Below are 19,221 nucleotides of genomic sequence, written 5' to 3'. Positions count from 1 at the left end.
TCATAGTGGCTGGGTATAATGGTCAGTGTGCACATAGCCCTGGAACAGTGGCCTGGGGGGTTGAGGGGGTAAGACTGTTGAAGACATCCCTGAAAAACAGTCACCTGCACCTCGAGGGTGCCATTGAGAAGGAGAGGGACATACAGAGCTGTAGGAGTGTGCGGACCACAGTTTTTCCATTTTCCATTTAATGAGGTTTGACCTCTCTTCTTCCAACAGCTGGTTATGAAATATCGGAGAAAGGGCTGGAGTGTTAGGCACTTCTACAGCATCATCAGAGGTATCCAACTCAACGATATTAGAACAGGGTGGAGAAAAGGGATATTCTCCCCATGACAAAGCCAGGTTGGCTTTCGAGGGCAGCGCCAGGATGTTACATGTGGTCATCAGAGAATCAAGTGGTCACTCTCAAGGAATGTGTTGTCATCAGAGAATCAAGTGTCAGCATGGATATGATTTTGAGTTTGGGTATCTTAAACTGAGGTGCCAGCAGCACAACTTCTAGACGTATGCATCGACATATGCGATAGTGGTACCACTGTTGGCTGACCTGCAGTTCCCAACATCGGCGTATCCAATATCGGTACTTTTGTGGGTTGTCCCGAAGTTGATGGAGGCTTTAACTGTGTCAACTTGGATTGTTTCTCCAAAGTCAAAGTCTTCTATGTTGAAGGAGTTGGATAGAGTTTGGCCTTCTTTGGGGCCCACAATATTCAGGAAGGAGAATGCTGTTTAGCCTCTGATTTACTCGTTCCTGATTTAGCCCCTTTTGAAGGTGGGGAAGAAGGCGTTGATGCAGATGACTTGGTCTTTGGGGCTGATATTAGGGAGGAAGGCTGGGGACTCGGTTTCGATGTTCTAAGAGTTGGAACCGATTCATTCTTCAAAGCCTTCAAAGGCTTAGAGCTGAGCATTGCAACCTTCAACATCTAGGATATGGCTGACTTAGCCATAGAAGAAGAGGGCATCAACATCAATCTTGAGGGGGTTAGCGCCAAATTATACAAAGCGTCTTTAAGCCTCAGAAGCCTGAATTTGTGAGTGAGTTTAGAAAACTCCAGGCAAATGTTACAGGTGTCAACGTTACTGGACTTGCCCAGGCAGAGAAGACATAGTAAATGGCTGTACAAGGCAAGAAAAGCAGTTTTACACTTCCCGCACCGCTTAAATGTGCTTTTCTTTTTCTCTGTCATAAAAAAGTCCTCAGAAACAAGTCCCAGAAACAAACAATGCAATACAAAAGAACAAACGTTCTCTCACACATCGAAAAGGCTGAGGCAGTGAACCCCAACCAAGCAGAAGAACCTTCCAAGGCATCCATACTGGTCGGCGCTCAGAAAGGAACTGAGGAGAGTGGCGCTCCGGCCGCCTTTTATACAGACGCTCACGCACTGTGGGCAGAGCCGACAGCGCTGAGCAAAGCTTTGAATCTTTCCAATTGCCTGCTGCGCAGGTGCATAGCCTAGTGTGTGAATTCACTGGGATCATGACAAGGATTAGTAGATTCTTCCCCAAAATAACACAGAATAGGCAAGGATGTAACCATTAATACTGCTTGAAAAATTGATACAACTTCTTTTTGCGGATTTCATAACAGAGCAAAATGTGGATTTCACCCTGTACAGCTCCCATTCATTTCAAATCAGGCTTCAGCACCTTAACCTTCCTGGAAAATGGGGGTATCATTTTGGATTATCTATCTCGGGTACTAAAATGGCTTGGATTACCTGTAGCTCCTTCTTGCTTCACCTAGCCGCCCCCCACCCCCCAAAAAATTTGAAGTTCTCTTTAACTTACCATCCCTGCTTACTGGGAAAGAAGGCAAGTAGTGGCTTTCTTATATTTAGCAATAAAGAGAGCAACTGTCCCTATTTCAAGCCAGCATAGTGATCCTCCAGGGGCTACAACATCTATATGATGTTTCCTTTTAGATTGTGAGCCCTTTGGAGACAGAGCACCACCACTACCACCCCCTTCTCCTCCACCCTATGTAAATCGTTTTTGTTGAGAATGTTTTTGTTTAAAAGGAATTAATAATAATTTAATAAATAAACATAAAAATTTAGATAATTTAATAATAAATAATAATAATAAATAGAATTACTTGACTAAACACTGGAAAATAAAGAGAAAAAAACTTTTTAAAAGCTCTCATGGCAGCAAGATAGCTTGCATATGTTGACGAGAATGCTTGTTTAACCAACTGATTGGCTATTTTGTTTTCTATACTGTCATGGAGTCAATAATTCTAAGACATTCCCTTGAGAGGCTGCAGTGTAAAATAATGTTGGAAAGTTGTTCAGTTTGTTCTGAAATCGTGCAGAAAATAAGGTTATGCAAATTCCCACCAACACCCATTTCTAATAAACTATGATAAAAAAAACAAGTACAGATTTGTATTTTTACACTGCATGAACAAATATAACATCCTTTTTGTCAAGCTCTGTAGTTGGTTCACAGTTTATGAGCCTGCCCTGAACAGAAGGATGCTGGGGAAAAGAGATCTTGTCCGTCTCCCACAGAAGAAAGAGTTTAATGGGTCATGAAAGCTTCTCAGCATGACACTTTTCCATCTGGAGACCCGAAGAGGCCACTGATTCAGACAGCAAAATGCTCTTTTGTTCAGCGTTCTCCATGCACAACTATATCACAGAGCATTATGTTACAACAGTTAAACAAGGATATACATCAAGAAGGGCAGTCAGCAAGAGAAGAGAGATTTTTAAATGTGATGAGACTTCAACAAAAATAAAATTATCTCAGATGGCAAAGGACAGGAGAGACCCTTTCTCAGGCAGGAATGTAGACCCCTAGAGAGGCCTCAAGGGACTGCCCCACTCTTCCTCATAGCCTGCCTCAGGTCATGGTGGCAGGGGATGATAGGAGTTGCAGTTCGACAACAGCTGGAGAACCAAGGTGTCCACCCCGATTTAAAGCATCCTTTCACAAAATAACTGAAAGATGAAAGTCAACATGATGGACCAAAAAGCACAAGGAAACCAGAACAGTCCTCTTCAACAATGTTCCCTATAAAGTGTGCACACGTGCATGCACTCACAAGTTTTCTTATGTCCACCTAGTTAATTTTAGATCCCACTCAGGCTGAATCAAGAAGGTCCCACTTTGAATGCACATGCGTGCACACTGCTTTGATACTGCTGCCCAGAACAAAACCCATTCTACACACAGATGAAAAAAATTAGAGAGAACACTGGTCTTCAACACAGCAAATTTAAACAGAAACAAAAACACAGGATACCAGTATTCTAAAGCAACGCCAACATCTTCTTTAGAAGTAGGTCAATTTTATAATGAAATATTTTAGCCTGCTTTTCAGCTCAACCAAGCAAGCTTTGAGAAAATGAATGCCATTGTCCCATAGGATACCATGTGTAACACATCACATGATCACTTGCATTGCAGTTGGCATAAAGCTATATTTGCATGTTTCTGTTACAAGGGGAGAAGAGTCCTGCTCCCCCCCTCCCGCCACAGAATGAGAAATGTGTTCCAATTTATTAAATGTAATTCATGATGAGCAAAGGGAATATACAAATACACAGCTGTCAATACATTTCATTTCTGAAATGCATCGCAATCTTAACATTCATCATGACCACAAGTGAATGCTGAAATTCAGTCCCGCTGTGGTCTTTCCTGGCAATCTTCCAAGCCCTCGGCAGGGTGTTGAACCATTTTCCAAGAGAGAGATCAACTTACATTAATGAGAAAGAGCAGAAGTCTCCAAAATCATAAGGGCCAGCAGGCAACACTTTGGAATAATGGAAAACTGGACCTTCCATAAAGATGATAATAATGATAACAGCAGCAGCATTTCCTGAGAATTCAAAGCTCTTCACATATACAATCTTTATAATCCCAAGCAACCTTTAAATTAGGCCAGTATCATTATTCCCATATGAAGAACCTATCAATTCCCTGGCTAAATCAGATCAAAGAACCATTTAGCCCAGCATTCTGCTTCCAATATTGACCAGCCAGATGCCTTTGCAAGCTCAAAGCTCTATGAAGGAGGACATAAGCCTCACTCATGCATAGCAAACATGGTTACAATCAAAAAGTCTCACCCATGTGCTGCACTACATAGTTCCCTCTCCACTCACCACACAGCACAGTGTTTGTCTAAAGAGACAAGCACTGTACTTAGACAGAGATCCTCCTCAGGACTGGGATTGCTGGAGCACCCAGTGTTTTGGATCACAAGGAAGATCTTTTCCTGGGGACAGAAGTTCAGACAAATGCTATACTCATGGTTAGCAGAGCTCCAGGTGGAGGTTGCTAGGTTGCAAGAGAATGTCTTTCCGAAGACCAACTAATGCGTTTGGCCAGGACCAAGACTTGAACCAGGGACAGTCCACAGCTGCACTCCACTATAATACAACAGCTTTAGGGAGAAGGCTTTGTGATCCCAATAGAGGATACAACTCATAACATGTGCCCCATTGTGCAATACTTTTTAATCTGAGCAATGCGAACCATGAAATATTTAGGATAATGCTCCAAAGTACTTTGAGCTAAGTGCAATGTGGTAGGTTAATGTTAGAACTGCTGTCCATCTAAAACAACAACCTTTCCCGAAGCAGTCACTATTTTGCAGGTGTCCATTAGTAAAGTCTGGCTCCACTTTGCAGAAGCTGTAATCATGTTGTGAATATTTTATTGTCAAGATCAACATACAACTATTTTTAAGTGGAAGGAACTAAAGCAATGAGCAGGGCTAAGCAATTGCTTCTTTCAAATCTAGCTGACCATTCTTCAAGGACAGAAGGGAAGAGTTGTGAGTTCTTTCCTAAGAACCTTATTAGGGATTCCTCAGTCAGTAATGGCAAGCAGGTTTCCTTGAAAGACAGCTTGCCTGCCATTACTGATCTTCCTCTACAGCATACATCTCCAGGGGAGTATATTCCTTCAAGATTCATTTGACACAACTGACAAATCACATCAAACATTCAATCAGGGGTGGATGAACACTGTATCCTTTCCTCAAATTAAGACCCAACTACTTGTGATGTTAATTGCATCATTGCTGGAATATTTTAGTTTGTAAATAATATGCATGCCATGGCACAATCTGGAATGGGACCACAATGTGGGTTGGGGATTCTATAAGTCTATGCCTCTGCTGTGGTCCCAATCCAGAGCGGGGCCTCCATTGGTATTCTCTGACAAACGGAAGAGCATTCTCTACCAGAAGCATGGTGCCACCACTAAGAAGGCCCTCTGTTCAGTAATCACTCAATGTCCTTTTCAATGAGCCTTCAGCAATTACTTTGGCTTCAAGTGCCCTGGTCTCAAGCCATGAAGGGGTTTAAAGGTCAACACCAGCACTCTGAATTCTGCCCAGAAACAGACCAGAAGCCAGTGCAGCTGTTTAAGCACTAGCAAAATATGCTCCCAATGCCTGATTCTAGTTAGCAGAGCTTCTGAATTGGCAGTCCCATGTATTACAGTACTCTGATGTAGAGGTTACAAGAATAGAGACAACCGGGGTAAAGCTGTCTCTGTCCAGCAAGGGTTGTAGTTTGCTTTTCACCATCTTTGGCTGGTGTGCCACCTATGCCACAGAGGCCACTGCGGTCTCCAATGCCCAAGCTAGATCCATGAGTGTTCCCAAATGGGAAAGAAATAGAGTTGGACATCATCAGCATATTGGGGACATTTCATCCCAAATCCCTGAATATTTCATTGTATGCTTACAAGGCCTAAAGTATACATATGTCCAAACAAGAGCTTCTCCAGTGTATACTGTATTCAATGGCTGGGATGGGCTTGGAAGTGCAATCGATATAGCAAAGTGATAGAGTGAGCGGTGAAGTCTCTGCTTCCAATCTTACCTCAGTGACAAAATCACTAATAATCCAATCCTATGCATACTTCTTAACTGGAAGCAAGTTCTCCTATGTTCAATGGGATTTGCTCCCAGATATGGGTGCACAGAATTGCTGCCTCAGTGATCAACCTCAGCGGCTCCTCTGTATTACGGGGATAATAATAGCAACATAATAACATAAGAACAGCCCTGCTGGATCAGGCCCAAGCAAACCCATCTAGTCCAACATCCTGTTTCACACAGTGGCCCATCAGATGCCGCTGGAAGCCTACAGGCAGGAGTTGAGGGCATGCCCTCTCTCCTGCTGTTACTCCCCTGAAAAGGGAGGAAGGTGCCTTATATCACTGGTCCATCTATATCAGTACTGTCTACACACAGACTGGCTGTGGCTTCTCCAAGGTCTCCCAGTCTTATCTGGAGATGCCAGTGGGGAAACTTGGAACTTTCTGCATGTAAGCATGCAGGTACTCTTTCCAGAGCAGTTCCATGCCCTGAGGTTTTGTTATATTGTCTGTAAAATTTGCAAACAATTTACCATCTAAAATGATGTTATCAAGACCAGGGGAACAGGTCTTGGGTAGCAGGCATGAATTGTCCCCTTTGCTAAGCAGGGTACACCCTGGTTTGCATTTGAATGGGAGACTACATTAGGGATGTGCACAAAACCGGTTTGCCCAGTTCGGTTCGAATTCGAACCAGGTTCGAACCAGGAGGGGGTGGTTCGGTTTGGGTTTTGCTCGAAACTCCCCCTGGTTCAGTTCGAATTCGAACCAGTTCGAATCGGTTCAGACACCCAAAGATTGGTAGGATGGTATCTGGCACCCAGGGGTACCTGCCACCCAAACACCAAAGCAATCGGACACTCGTATGATTTTTTATGAATTTTTGAAAATTATTTCTATTTTTTCCTCATAGGATATAATGGGACTCCAACCAGCCCATTATTCCTTATTGTGGAGCACCCATGGGTGCCAACAACCATGCAAACCCCGAAGCAATCAGACACTCCTATGATTTTTTATGAATATTTGAAATATTTTTAATTATTTTTCTCATAGGTTATGCCCATATCCCCTATTGTGGAGCACCTAGGGGCACAAAAGTGGGGTAGGTGGTAGACAACCAGGGGTGCCTACTGTCCACAAAGTTCCAAGGCAATCGGACACTCCTCTGATTATCGGTGAATTTTAAAATAATTTTGGAATTCCTCATAGAGAATAATGAGGATTGCAGCAAATGTATAGCTTCACGTCGGGGAGAAAGGGCTGTCCTAGAGTGGAGTGTGGTGGGTGGTAGTTCCCAAGGTGGGAAAGGAAGCTATCAGAATTATTTGAAAGGAATTGGGAAAAAGGCTTTTAAAGTGATTTTTGAAGTTTATGCGTCTTTAAGGTTTTTCTCCATAAAGAAGCATGGAGGTGTCAGCAAATGTATAGCTTCACGTTGGGGGCAAAGGGGTGTCCAAGAGCAGAGTGTGGTGGGTGGTAGTGCCCAAGGGGGGCCAGGTAGCTATCAGAATTATTTGAAAGGAATTGGGCAAAGGGCTGATTTTTAAGTGATTTTTGAAGTTTATGTGTCTTTAAGGTTAGCAATGAGAGCAGATTCATAGTTTGTCATTGAAAATCTTATATGCAAAGAATCGACACTCAGAACACTTCAGAAACAACAAAACCCAGTACCCCATGGGTTTGCAACCCATGGAGGTGGTTGGCACCCTCGCTCTGGGCCACCCCAGCACCCCCCAAGTGCAGTTATGGGGCTGCTGAAAACTCCATTCTTCCCTATGGAGAAAAACCTTAAGGCCACTTGTGGGGTGCTGGGGTGGCCCAGAGTGAGTGGTGGTCTAGTGCACAGAGGGTGCCAACCACCCCCATGGGTTGCTAACCCATGGGGTACCAGGTTTTGTTGTTTCTGAAGTGTTCTGAGTGTAGATTCTTTGGTAGCATATAAGATTTTCAATGACAAACCATGAATCCACTCTCATTGCTAACCTTAAAGACGCATAAACTTCAAAAATCACTTAAAATTCACCCCTTTGCCCAATTCCTTTCAAATAATTCTGATAGCTTCCTTGCCCACCCTAGGAACTACCACCCATCACACTCCACTCTACGACACCCCTTTCCCCCCGAAGTGAAGCTATACATTTGCTGCAATCCTAATTATTCCCTACGAGGAATCCAAAAATACTTTAACAATTCACCAATAATCAGAGGAGTGTACAATTGCCTTGGGGTTTTGTGGGTGGTAGGCACCCCTGTCTGTCTACCAACCACCCCGCTTTTGTGCCCCTAGGTGCTCCACAATAGGGGATATGGACTGGTTCTGGTCCCATTATACTCTATGAGAAAAATAATTGAAAATAATTCAAATATTCATAAAAAATCGTAGTACTGTCCGATTGCTTCAGGGTTTGGGTGGTTGTTGGCACCCATGGGTGCTCCAGAATAAGGAATAATGGACTAGTTCGAGTCCCATTATACCCTATGAGAAAAAAATAGAAATAATTTTCAAAAATTCATAAAAAATCGTACAAGTCTCCAATTGCTTTGGGGTTTGGGTGGCAGGTACCACTGGGTGCCAGCTACCATCCTACCAATTTTTGGATGTCCAAACCAGTTTTAACCAGTTTGAATCGAACCACCCCGTGGTTTGGTTCGAATTTGAACCTGCAGCTCGAACCTGATGGCTGGTTCAGTTCGAATTCGAACCAGTTCGAATTCAAACTGGTTTGCACATCCCTAGACTACATGTGAGCACTGTAAGAAGAATCAGAATCCTTTATTTCGGTCACTGACCTGCATAAAATATTATTTTATGCTGGTCAGTGACCAAAATAAAGGATTCTGATTCTTCTTACAGTGCTCACATGTAGTCTCCCATTCAAATGCAAACCAGGGTGCACCTTGCTTAGCAAAGGGAGAATGAATGGGAATATTATTTTATGCTGGTCAGTGACCGAAATAAAGGATTCTGATTCTTCTTACAGTGCTCACATGTAGTCTCCCATTCAAATGCAAGCCAGGGTACACCTTGCTTAGCAAAGGAGACAATTCATGCCTGCTACCCAAGACCAGTGTTCCTCCCCATGCTGGCCTAATTACAGAATTAGTCTAATTAACACTGAAGTAATGTAGGTGAAACGCTTTGAACACTCAAAAAAGTACAAAAATAATGCTAAGTATTGTTGTTGTTATCTTCCACCCCTGCCTTATGAAATGGGGTGGGAGAAAGGGAAAGGAGAAGTTTTGATCAACTTGTTTCTGTTGCAGTAACATGCCTGACACATCTCCTTTGCCATCCTTTCTTCCTTTCCAATAAGATGCTGGCAGTTTGCCCACTCTAGCTGTGGCAAGTAGAAAGCTGGAACAGCACTTTTTGCAGCTAATGAACAGCTCAGAAATCCTAAACCAATCAGAGCCCTAAATATGATCACAGTCAATGAAATCACATGGAGTAGCTCTTTTACAGCATAGCTAAGAGGTGATTATGTAAATCGGTCCTTTCGAACACAAGACAGGGAACTGCATAAGCAAAAACTATTGTACAGAGGTGAAATGTGAGTTTCACATTTCTACTGTACAGAGGTGAGTCTGTGGCAATTCTACAGGCATACAAATTCTATTCAAAAAACTTTTGTTAATTCTATGTTTTGTTTTTGTATTGTGCTAAATTCTTTATTAATCCCAAAGTCTTTAAGAGCCTTGATTCTCAAACAAAGGCATTTATAAAACTCACTGTGGGTTGTCACCTTTACTACAAATTCCTCTCCCTGTGCCTTTAACAGCTCTGTGACCTGCAGACATATCAGGTGATAATACTTATCATCAAGGATCCACAGATTTAGACTCAACTCATTAGCCGGCCATTATTTGTGGTCACCACCAATCCCTCTCTTCCCTCAGATCCTTTTCTGGCACATAAGCAGAGTGTTTCGGAAAGAAGCAGGTTTTCTGTCATTTGCACTGGGATATGGAGACTATAGGGAACCGTGGGTAGGGATGGGCCATTGTAAAGGCCTCTGTCCGCCCAGGTCCGGACTGGTCCAGAGGCCATTGTAAAGACCTCTGGACCAGTCCGGACCTGGGCGGTCCGGTTATAGGATACCTCTCTGCCACCCCTTCCCCACTGTCGCTATGAAAAACTCCCAGGAGTCCTTTGTGCGCGTGCGCGTCACAGAGACATGAAGCGCGCGCATGGCGTGCATGCGCATAAAGGACTCCTGGGAGTTTTTCATAGCAACAGTGGGGAAGGGGCGGCAGGGAGGTATCCTGCCACCCCAAATACTACTGAAATTATGGCGCCAGAGCGGGAAAGCGGCGGGAGGGGTAAGTAAACCCTCCCCCCGCTCTTAAAGCCACCCCTCACCCCAGTGCCGGACCGCAGTTTGGCAGTTCCGTGCACACCCCTAACCGTGGGAGCCCTCCTACTGCTCAGAAAGGATTCTTACCTTCTCAAAAATGGTAGTGGAAATGAGACCTCTGGTGAGACGTCCTGTGTGTTGCTGAACTTCCTGCTCACCAGAAGGGCACTTCAGGACACTTACCCCTGAAGAGCTAGCAAGTGGATTTGTAGATGCCTGCTTATTACCAGGTCATGAAAAGTTTCATCTGCTGATTTCTGCAGAGCAAGCTAATTTTAAAGGGACAAGAGTACACCAGGCTAGGTTATTATGATAACTTGGCAACCCTAACTCAATGGAAGTAGAGCGACTAAAAGTGGGGGGGAAACCATTTCTTCACGTGATGTAATTTAACATCACCACACCCACCCCTTCCCAACACCACAAACACTGGTGGAGGGGCACTATCTCCATCTTGAACCAGGGTAAAAATGCATAAGAATTACTTTGCTGGGTCAGACTAAAGAGTCCATCTGGGCTAGTCTTCAGCTGACAAAAGTGGTTCGCCAGATGCCTCTCACAAACTGTTGATACTTTGTCCTCTTTGTTCAATGGATCGAGAACTAATATTGCCTCCAAACAGGAGTATACAATCAAGAAGGGCAATCTTCTTATTGCACCTTGTCCCAAAGTAGACACGTGGCTCTATAAACACTACTATCTACCTATAACTAAAAACGATGAGTGAAAGATGTCTACATTACTGCACTATCAGCAAAAAACATAAATCAAAAGGTCACATGCACCCAAACTCTCAAAAGACTTCATTTGCTTGCGCAGTGCAGGACTTGGTTTTCCAGAATGCATATTATTATTATTACTAGTTAATTTTGGCCCGTTGAACAACGGGCCCTAGTAACGACTCTCCTGTCCCCCCGCTGCCATTCCCCCTCCCTCCCTCATTAAGGGCCAAATCGGCCCAGCCACTTGCCTCCGCAGCTTCCACCGCCAACCAACCGCCTGCCCACCCAGCTGCCGATACCTCCTTGCTCCCGGAACACGTCCTCCGCTTGATCCGCTGCTCGATTAACAGAAGGAGAGAGGTGCTCGCATGCAGAGCTCCACTCTCTTTAAAGTCTCTTCCCGAACTGGCGGTTTGCGCGGCAAGGACGCAAAGCGCCAGTTCGGGAAGAGACTTTAAAGAGAGTGGAGCTCTGCATGCGAGCACCTCTCTCCTTCTGTTAATCGAGCAGCGGATCAAGCGGAGGACGTGTTCCGGGAGCAAGGAGGTATCGGCAGCTGGGTGGGCGGGCGGTTGGTCGGTGGCGGAAGCTGCGGAGGCAAGCGGCTGGGCCGATTTGGCCCTTAATGGGGGGGGGATCAGCTGGGAGGGAGGGTCGGCGGCGTCGGCTGCGGGTGCCTTTTAAAAAATATTTAAGTGGCCTCCGCTCCGCCCCCGGCCTCCGTCTCTTTTGGCCGAGGCAGCGGCGGAGCCGCTGCCTCGCCCAGTTTACCCCGGCGCCGGTTTTCCGGCTTCTTCGGGGCGGCTGCTTCTGGCCGCCCAAGATGGCTGCCGGGTGCCGGCGAGCGTGTCTCCCTTGCCCTGTTCTGCGCCTGCGCTTCGCGCAGGCGCAGAACAGGCCAGGGAGGCACGAACACACGCCTTGGTGTCCGTCCACGGACGGACACCAAGGCTTTTATTAGAGAGGATTATTTATTATTTTTACATTTTATATCCTGCTCTCCTCCAAGGAGCCCAGAGAGGTATACTACATACTTAAGTTTCTCCTCACAACAACCCTGTGAAGCAGGTTAGGCTGAGAGAGAACTGACTGGCCCAGAGTCACCCAGCAAGTATCATGGCTGGGTCTCCCCGGTCCTAGTCCAGCACTCTAACCACTACACCACACTGGCAATCACAGCAATGCACATCGTTCTCATGTTACATTTCCTGACACAGGAATTAAAATCCCCAGAAGAAAAAAATAATACCACAGCAGAACCTCGTTAAACATAGATTCCATATTCACAGTTTCATGTATTCACAGGTGTCTTTGACAACCAATTTCAATAACTGTGGATACGAAAGGGTTAAAACCCACATATCCATGATTCCTAGAGGGCCAGAAGTGACTGCAGAGGTCACTTCCGTCTATCATTTTATTTGCAGGAGCCATTTTGTGGCTCATTTCAGCAAAATATTGGGGAAATCTGCAATTTTAGGGTCTGTTTTGTACTTTAGTGGGCATTTGGGGGCATTTGGACTCATGGAGCATGGTACAGCACTTTATCAGGCCTGCTTGGGTGGAGGTTCTGGTGTATTTTTCTGTGGGGTTTTAGCCTACTTTTCAGGAAGCTTATGAGATCACCTGGCATTCTGAGTGCCCAGGTGTTCCCTACATCAAATTTGCAATGCCTGGACCAATATGAACCAAATCAGATACAGTTGCAGAGACACATAGGGACACCTCAATGGCACAGTTTGTGATGATGTCATCCACCCAAATTCAAGATGGTGGACATATAAACTTCTGAGGCACAACTAACCTATTTGAACCAAATCTGGTCCAGTTGTAGGGATAGTGAAGGTAAATAGGCAGATTAGTTCTTACTAGAACAACTTGTTTTTAGTCTGGGAACTTAAGCCCCACGTTCCTATAGACTCAACTGTTCATTATCCATGGTTTCATTACTTGCAGTAATCTGTGGGAACAGAACTCCAGTGGATAATGAGGTTCACCTGTATAGCAACTCTGAATGAAACTTGAAAAAGCAACCAGTCTTCTAATTTTATGACTATTATGCACATTTATGGAAAATGTTCTAGGCTCAAAAAATCTTATGAAACTATCCATCTACAAAAATCACAGATATATAATTTCAGGTACTCACCTTAATTTCCACACCATGTAAACAGTAAACATGTTCTACTGTCTCAGATAATGTACTTATAACTTGGCCTTCATATATCCTTGTTTATAACTTAGCCTTCATATATCCAATCAGTCCCTTGGTCTTTCAGCCACAAGACCTTTGCTCAGCAGGCTGAGGTAAAATGAAAGTTCAAGACTACAAGGACAGTAGCCACCTACCTGTACACTAATGCCTTCATTTGCCTGTATGCCTTCCAGTTAGAACAATGGTACACATTCATGGTGAGAAGCCATTTATGCTGTTGTATTGTATTTATGTGTTGTATTCTTTCTAGTAATCTTTCATGTTGTGTTGTTGAGAAGTTTGTCCCAGTGGGGATCCTGTAGAGAGTGTGAGGGAGGGGTCAGAAGGAAAAAGAGAGGGAAAGGAGCAGATAAAAATAGAGTTGTTTCTGAATAAGCCCATAGTTAAATGACTTGACTAGCAAGCCAGAGGTTGCCAGTTCAAATCCCCGCTGGCATGTATACCAGACTATGGGAAACACCTATATCAGGCAGCAGCAATATTGGAAGATGCTCAAAGGCATCATCACATACTGCGTGGGAGATGGCTATGGTAAACCTCTCCTGTCTTCTACCAAAGAAAACCACATGGCTCTGTGGTCGCCAGGAGTCAACACCAACTTGACAGCACAACTTTACCTTTAAATCTACATAAGATCACTTTGTGTTTATGAGGGAAGTAGCTATAAACAAACACCAAGGGGCAACATGGTTAATGGATGGAAGACAGAGTGAAGATTGGACGCAGACAGAGATTGGAGCAAATGTGTATATCATCATGAAGTAATGCACCCATCGGCAAGAAGAAGAAGGAGGTGGTAAGTGGCCCATTTATGAATGAATGTGAATTGAACTGGCTCTGCAACAGTTGGATCTACACAAAATGAAATATATGATTTTTAAAAATTGATATTTTAAAATGACAAGCAATCAGCAAGTCTGATGTTCTGATAATACTTGAAAAGTTGTTGTGCTGGTTTTACTTTTGTTAAATGTTCACAAGATTGTGTCCTGGAGTTTATTGTATGTTTTGAAGATGTTGGCTGTCCAAAATCAGAGTTTAGCATTTGCAAAAACACCCCCCCCCCCAATGGACAGGGAGAAGCTTGCCTGGCATGAACCACTCCAAGGGAGAACTGAAAGTGCTAAAAGAGACCAATGCATCAGGGAGAGGAAGAAAAAGAGGCGAGGGAGGGTAGAGAAAGAAGGCTGGTGCCCACAAAACTCAATGGCACAATAACATGGCATGTATCTTACTTACTTATTTATTTAACATATTTTTATACCGCTCAAAGCTTGTGTCTCTGGGCAGTTTACAATTAAAATAATTTAAAATATTAAATCAATTAAACAAGTAAAATCATTAAAATCATTAACATTAAAATCATTTAAAGCCAACATTAAAAATTAAAACCATAAATCTAATTAAAAACCTGGGTGAATAAATGTGTCTTCAGTGCCTTTTTAAAAGTTGCCAGAGATGGGGAGGCTCTTATTTCAAGAGGGAGTGCATTCCGAAGTCCAGGGGCAGCAACAGAGAAGGCCCGTTCCCAAATAGCTGCCAAACAAGTTGGCGGCAACTGAAGACAAACCTCTCCAGATGATCTTAACAGGCAGTGTTAAGAATGACATACTACTTGTTGGAGTTGCCGCTCCTGCATGGCATTGACTCTTAGCACCAGCAACTCTATTGACCACAAGGGGCATTAGGGGTAGAGACAGCCAGTAAGGGCATGCTTTCTCTACCCTCCTTCCCCTTTGTTAGACTGATAGTCTCAGGTTTGACTCTCTCACCTGGAGAGATAGACTTCCTTCTTCTCCCGCGCCACTTCCTGTATGAAGCTAGCAACAACATATGTAGGTCTTGTCTATCTACCTGGTGGATTTCCTAATAAATTACTTTATTTGGAACTTTAACTCCATGTCTCCAGGCAATATTGATTAGCAGTTATCTCCTTACTTGTGCACTTAGACTGTAGCAGGGGCAGATAAAGAAATCTCTCCCCACCATGAGCTCTCTAACACTACTGACCCTAACTTTAATGTTGCAAATTGGGGGCAACATCATGCTTGCTACCACAAGACCAGCAATCTTTCTCCTTTCTACAACGTTGTAGCTAGTCATGCGTTGCTGATGCCATTGTGTAAAGAGCGGTGCCTAAGGGCACCAGCCCTCATCCGTGGCCCTCTGTTCTTTCTTGCAAGAAGGAATCGAGCCTGGTTCTTGCTTGCTTGCTTTCACGCAACTCCTTGTCATCAGTTCTCCATCTGGAACTGAGATCTCTGCATTTTATTCAGTCAATTTTCAACCTTTGGCTTGCTCATATTCTTGGGTGTCTAGAACATAGACACAGTACAAGAGTCTATCATGCATCCAGTTTTAATCCCAGTCAGACAAGAATCAAACCAGTCATGAACACTTTAGTGATTTCCCATTATAGATAATACTTAAGCAGTATTTGCACTATGTCACTTATTCTTCCCTCCCCAGAAATGAAAACAGCATAAGAGCAGCAACGTAACATCAAAAAACTAAAAAAAAGGGGGTGGGATAGTGATCACAACAGTAGAACAGATGTGTGTTTACTTGGAAGTAAGTCTTACTAAGTTCGATTAAGGTGAGCACAGGATTGCTGTTGTCATTTTCAAATAATCAGGCAGGAGGAAAAAGGAACAATTCAGTAGGAATGTGCACAAAATGGATTTTGCATTTTGTTTTGTGTGCAAAACAAAACGCAGAAAGCCAAAACATTTCATCAAAACAGCAGTTGTTTTGCAGTTGACCCAGTTGTTTTGATGAAACAAAACTCAAAATGTTTCTAATGTTTCAGCCATAAGGAACTCTGAGGAAACTCAAAACACCCCATTGTCCCCTATGGGTAGCTCTTAGGGACACCAAAATGGGTTGGGTAGTAAGGCATGATGGGTGCTACCTACTACCCAACCCACAAAGGAAATGGGCAAGTAGGTGATTTTTAACAATTTTTTAAGAAGCAAGGAGGTCGCAAGCCAACTGGAAGCCAGTGCAAGAAAACCAATCAGTGGGGAGGAAGCCTCCAAAAGAGATTGTTTTGTTCTGAGCTCAAAATAGGCCCTTTATTTAAAGGGTATTTTGTTTTCGATGTCGAAACATTTTGCATATCCCTGCAATTTAGTGCAATTTCAGGAAGCAACTCATTGTGCAGGATTTTCAGCAAGTGATTTATTGAGGAAAACAAGAATACACATTTAAACATGGTTTCCTCCATCCCAAACTCCACAGAAGTATTGTCAGAAGTGGGTGTGCATGTGTGTGTGTGTGTGTGTGTGTGTGTGTGCGTGTGCGCACGTTTGGTGGGGGTGTTGCTGCAGAACTTCAATAAGCTGGAAGTGCATAACCACAAAATTTACATTTTAAAATATTAAATATCAGTGGGAGGGATGCCAATCCACAATGTTCCCCTATGCTCTACCCATGGTATGCAAAGCAAATAGTGGGATGAGCTCACACATATAGATATTTAGCTATTATTCCCCATGCAGTTTCTTGCTCAAGACCACAGCAGTTTGCATGAAAAAATCCTCCATCTTGAAATCCTCATTTATACAATTAGAAAAGAAACCCTGCTGAAAAGCTAAGAGATAAACTTCTGAGGAATCATTAATCACATGATGCCCGTAAAATACCTGAATTAGGCATGTTGGAACCATTGTGTGAGTAGTTCAGTCCTAATCTTCATCATTATCACACTATTTAAAGCACCATCAGTGCACATGATGCTTTACAATGCAATGCAAGTATAAGACAAATTCCTGCAACAAGGAGCTTGCCATTTGAATTAAGATAAGGGTAGCCACCTAATGGCGCAGTGAGGAAATGACTTGCCTAGCAAGCAAGTGGTTGCTGGTTAGAATCCCCGCTGGTATCAGACAGCAGAAATAAAGAAAAGTGCAGAAAGGCATCATCTCACACTGTGCAGGAGGAGGCAATGGTAAACCCTTCCTGTATACTTCCAAAGAAAACGGCTTCGCTCTGTGGTCACCAGGAGTTGACACTCACTCGAGGGCACAACTTTACTTTAGAGAAAGAAGAGGCATAGATAACATGGGATGAATTATTTTATTTTACACAGTCAGGCAGGTGTTATTGACTGGTTTGTTTTATCCAGACATCGAGTCCTTCCCAAGGACCTGGGATGCCAGAATTTTATTGTCAATGTTGTTGCTGTTGTTATAGATATCGTCGCAGAACATAGGCTGTTCCCAGTAAAGCTGCTTTTTGTAATTGGCTCATGGTGATTTCTGTGGCCCCTATGGTGTTGAGGTGCTCTTCAAGGTCTTTTGGAACGGCACCCAGGGCGCCAATTACCACTGGGATTATTTTGGTCTTTTTCTGCCACAGCCTTTCAATTTCAATTTGTAGATCTTGGTATTTGGTGATTTTTTTCTATTTCTTTTTCTTCTATTCTGCTATCCCCTGGTATTGCTATGTCGATTATTTTCACTTGTTTTTCTTTCTTCTCGACTACAGTTATATCTGGTGTATTGTGTGGCAGATGTTTGTCTGTTTGCAGTTTGAAGTCCCATACTATGTTTACATCTTCATTTTCTTCAGCTTTTTCAATTTGATGGTCCCACCCATTTTTGGCTACAGGTAACTTGTATTTTTTGCAGATGTTCCAGTGCATCATCCCTGCTACCTTGTCATGCCTTTGTTTGTAGTCAGTCTGTGCGATCTTTTTACAACAGCTGATTAGGTGGTCCACGGTTTCATCTGCTTCTTTACAAAGGTGGCACTTGCTGTTTGTTGTTGACTTTTCTACTTTTGCTCTCATTGCATTTGTTCTTAGTGCCTGTTCTTGTGCAGCCAATATTAGACCCTCTGTTTCTTTCTTCAAGTTGCCATTCTTAAGCCATTGCCAGGTCTTGGTGATGTCTGATTTTCCACTTATATTGTGCAAATATTGACCATGCAGGGGCTTATTTCTCCATTTTTCTGCTCGGTTCTTGACTTGTTCTTTCTTGTAGGTCTGCTTTGTTTCATTGGTGTTGAATAGTTTCGCGTTATTGACCATTTGAAGTGCATCTTCTTCACTGTCCTTGATATATTCTTCAAGGCCTCTTTTCTCCTCCTCTACTGTTTGATGGACTTGCAGCACTCCTCTTCCACCTGAGCTGTGAAGGAGGTATAGCCTATCGACATCACTGCGGGGGTGCAGAGCATGATTGATGGTCATGATTTTCCTGGTCTTACGATCTAGCGTCTCTAGCTCTGCCTGGGTCCAGTCTATTATTCCTGCAGTGTATCTGATAACAGGTATAGCCCAGGTGTTTATGGCTTGTATGATGTTCCCGCCATTGAGTTTGGACTTGAGGATTTTTCTAACTCTCCTGATGTATTCACTTCCAATTTTTCTTTTAACTTCAGTGTGTGCAATGTTATCAGCCTTTTACTTTAGAGAAAGAAGAGGCATAGATAACATGGGATGAATTATTATTATCTTGTTTACACAGTCAGACAGGTGTTATTGACTGGTTTGTTTTATCCAGACATCGAGTCCTTCCCAAGGATGATGATGATGATGATGCATTTTATATCCCGCTCTTCCTCCAAGGAGCCCAGAGCAGTGTACTGTAGTACTTAGGTTGCTCCTCACAACAACCCTGTAAAGTAGGTTACGCTGAGAGAGAAGTGACTGGCCCAGAGTCACCCAGCTAGAATCATGGCTGAATGGGGATTTGAACTCGGGCCAGTCACTTCTCTCTCAGCCTTAATAATAACAACAACAACACTATACCATGCTGGCTCTCGTAATCTTTAAATTATGAGCAAATGCAGCTGCACATATACCAGTGCCTAATTAAAGAGGGATTTGGAGCTAGGGTTTCAAGGAACAAAAAAAACCCAGTGCAAATATAATGCTGCTTTCCTATAAATGCCTTTTTTGCAAATGAGGAGTCTGTAATGGAAACATGCCCTCCCTAACCCTTCCATCACTTCTCCCCAGCAATAATTCTCTCATCAGTCTCAGCCATGATTCAGCATTACATCTTCTCCAATACTAAAAGTTGCTTACCCAAGGCAGTAGTCCCACCTTTTGCATGTTGTAGAGGGA

At 43.5% G+C, this 19,221-nt stretch overlaps 1 protein-coding gene across 5 annotated transcripts in view; it reads right to left on the bottom strand.

The window, feature by feature from the left end:
- Window positions 1–19,221, bottom strand: part of TSPAN9 (tetraspanin 9) — a 419,005-nt gene that overhangs the window by 307,636 nt on the left and 92,148 nt on the right. For 2 of the 5 annotated variants that reach the window (XM_053256312.1, XM_053256313.1), the window contains one exon: window positions 13,283–13,444. The exons of the other annotated variants lie outside the window; for them this stretch is intronic. The gene's annotated coding sequence lies outside the window, so the exon portion shown is untranslated. The remainder of the gene's footprint in view (window positions 1–13,282; window positions 13,445–19,221) is intronic. 5 annotated transcript variants of the gene reach the window in all.

The sequence above is a fragment of the Hemicordylus capensis genome, chromosome 5 (genome assembly GCF_027244095.1).
Source record: "Hemicordylus capensis ecotype Gifberg chromosome 5, rHemCap1.1.pri, whole genome shotgun sequence".
NCBI classification, from domain to species: domain Eukaryota; kingdom Metazoa; phylum Chordata; class Lepidosauria; order Squamata; family Cordylidae; genus Hemicordylus; species Hemicordylus capensis.
This window is presented reverse-complemented; position numbering and strand designations above follow the sequence as displayed.